This window comes from Oculina patagonica, chromosome 2 (genome assembly GCF_052425735.1).
Source record: "Oculina patagonica isolate OP01 chromosome 2, crgOcupat, whole genome shotgun sequence".
NCBI lineage: Eukaryota > Metazoa > Cnidaria > Anthozoa > Scleractinia > Oculinidae > Oculina > Oculina patagonica.
In genome coordinates, this window is record NC_135759.1 from 6,176,821 (window position 1) to 6,179,930 (window position 3,110).

At 37.7% G+C, this 3,110-nt stretch overlaps 1 long non-coding RNA gene across 1 annotated transcript; it reads left to right on the plus strand.

Annotated features, from left to right (window-relative positions):
• On the plus strand, positions 1 to 2,370 carry LOC144641743 (uncharacterized). Its single transcript, XR_013568612.1, has 3 exons — positions 1 to 56; positions 359 to 481; positions 2,259 to 2,370. It is a non-coding gene; the product is annotated as an uncharacterized LOC144641743 (long non-coding RNA).
• Positions 2,371 to 3,110: the final 740 nt, after the last annotated feature.

Genomic DNA, 3,110 nt, shown 5'->3' on the forward strand with positions numbered 1-3,110 from the left:
AAAAGAAGCGCGCCCTGGAGGCGCGCTCATTTTGATCTGCTGTCTCGTCCTTCAAGGTAATTTTGTCAAGTCACAATCCGTCTTTTACTTTATGTTGGCTTAATTTTTAATTTCTGGTGGTTATAATGTGGCTAGTGAGCTAAATTTTGTCCATATAGATCTAGAAATTACGCACAGCGAGTATGTTAGTGCGCGCTCGTGATTCAGCAGAAAGCTCGCCATGGAAAGCTGTGCAAAGAAACCAGCTCTTTCCAGGTTGTTTTTTTCGCGTTCTGCTAGTCTTTTTTATCCTGTCAGCAAGAAAAATGTATGGCAGTTTATGGTATTTTTTTACCATTAAAGTTTTGCTCTCTTTCAGAGACGGAAAGCGACAGATACCAGTTGATACAGACCTTCTCATCAAAGTCCTTCGAGGCGTGTTCAGTATCAGCTGATTCACCTTCACTCAACTCAGTTTATCAAGGACAGAATTGAAGCGACGGTGAGTTTTCTTTTTCAAGCTGATAACAGGCTGATTTAACTTGATTTTGCACGTTTTGGCTTGCGTTTTTAGGTTTATATTACAGCGTATGCTATAGTTTTCAGTGCCACGTGTTCGCGCGAAGAGGTTTTCAAATTTACGCAATGATTCGTATTTGTGATTATAAAATAACTTATCTTCTTCAAACGTAAACCTACGTGCTCTTCTCAGTTTTCTGGTGGCTGTTATAATTTCAAGTTTCAATTTCTGTTTAATATTTTACTCTTTTTTTGCTTCAAATGAAAGTTTTGTAAACAAGAAACTTCAAGCAGTTAAAATATAAACGGGTGGTTAATATTTGACCACTGTCTTCTTTCAGTTCTTTGAAAGGCACGGCGCCATACAAAGTGAAAAACTTTCCTAATGTACTAATCACTTGAGAAACAGACAAATCGTGTTTGCTTGATTCACAGAGTGTGTGTGAGCTGAATTTCCCTCATCATGTCATCACTTGCTCTAAACCACATTCCTGGACAGTTAAGAATTTAATACAATGCTCAATTTTTTCACGGAAAACACCCCAAACACTTGACTGTATTTTCTCCGGAAACAGTAAATATTAAAAAGAAAGGGGAGGTTTACCACGTCGATGAAAAAGACATAACAATTGATGGTGGCCAATAAAGATGGTTAAGTGTTATATCACACATGGTGGTCCTGATATATACGAAGCATAGCTTAAGATAAATGAGACACTCAATGTAGTTCAGAAACTATACGGTTATGTTTCCAATTTGCAAATGTCCTCACAAACAAATACCAGTATGCTCCCAATTTTTCAGTGGTGCTCATATTTTCCAGTAAGGAACACCAATTTAGTGTAATATGATTAAAAAAATATTTGTTTCCTCTGTTCAGTGGATGCCGAAACAGCACGAGAGAAGAAGCAAGTGCATGACCACTATAAACACCATTTTTTTTTTTTTTATGATATTTGCTCACTGCCTTTTAGCTTATGCAAGTGGCATATGGCACATGGCACCTGAAAGACATGGACCCAGGGGGGGGGGGGTACTTGCAGTATACATGACGGGGGGGGGTCCAACGGAGCTTCATATTGCAAACCCAAAAAAATACACGAGCCTGAAATTTTACACCCAAAAAAATACCTGGACCAACAAAATTTTCTATCCCAAGAAATACTAGACCTAGCACCTTGATTCTGATTTATTCAATCAAACAGACTTTAAGAGCTAAAAAAATACATGACAGATCTCTCGACCCAAAAGAATACCGAGGGTGTAAATTTTCAACCCAAAAAAATACGTCGGACCTCCCCGTCATGTATACTGCAAGTACCCCCCTGGGGGCATGGAGCATAGATTTAAGCAGAGGGCATGGCTTCAGTTGTCCAAATGTATTGATGTGCACTTTTAAATATTTTTTTATTTTTGATTTGTTTACATTGATTCCATTTTACGCTTTCTATTTAAGACATTTCTCTTCCATTTGTTGTTCTTTCATGTGCATGCTACATTTCTACTCCAAGCCTAACAAGCATTACTTTTACTTTTCACATAAATGGATTTACCATCAATAAATTATCATTATAAATAAATTAATATCATTAATAATCATACATTGTGTACATGTAGTTAAGTTGATTTCCATTATATAATTTTCATGTTTTGGAATTTTCTCTTTTTTACATTTATTAGTTTGACAGGAGGAAACTTTTTGTAACAAATTTATTAAAATTGTGTTACTGACACAATCTTTACTGGGTAATGTTTTGCAGGTTGATGAGTTTGCAAGGGTCTTATACAAAGGTAACCAGAAGGGAGCTGTATTTTCCTTCAGGCCGAAGTTCTTATAGAAAAATTAGCTACCGGTACTTTCGCTATTGAGGGCGACAAGAGGAACGGCCAGAAAGACCCGCGGCCCAGGCCAAAAACGAAAAAAGACCACCTGATGTAGAGGAGAAAGCATTGAGGGCAAGAATGCACTTTGAAAAACTTGGTAAGTCGCATATTGTACATGGTACTTTTGAAACAATAAGTGTAGATTACAAATACACAAGACTATTTTTTCTCATGGACAGAAAAAAACAAATTAATTTCTACGCTATGAGAGCCGGAGAGGTCGATTTTCTACAGGAATCAGAAAATCACCGGCACGTGATTTCTTAAACGCTGGTTTTTATTTCCGGTAGAAAATAGACCTCTCAGGGTCTCACAGTGTATTTTGGAGTAAATAACAATAACTCCATGCTCCTCCACCGCTGAGGTCGATTTTGTCGACCTGACGCAATTTTGTTTGTGGTTTGATGGGCCGCGCATAACAAGAAAAGCAAAAATCGCACTTTGGAAGAATTCTCTACGCTTCACTAGAGCACTCGGAATCAAAAAGACAGCAATAGGAAAGAGAAATTACCGAGGAGATTATGGTGCTGGAAATTCTGTAGCGATTTGACCAATTTCATGGAAGATATTTCGCTTTGAGTGAGATGCTGTCAAAAATAGTTTCCAGCCTTGGGAATATTTAATAAGTTAACGTGTTCAAAATTTAGCAAAGCAATAACTCATCCAATTCGCTTCAAATTGGCTCGTGGAGCTGGCAAACAAGAAAGAACACGACACGGCAACAGTGT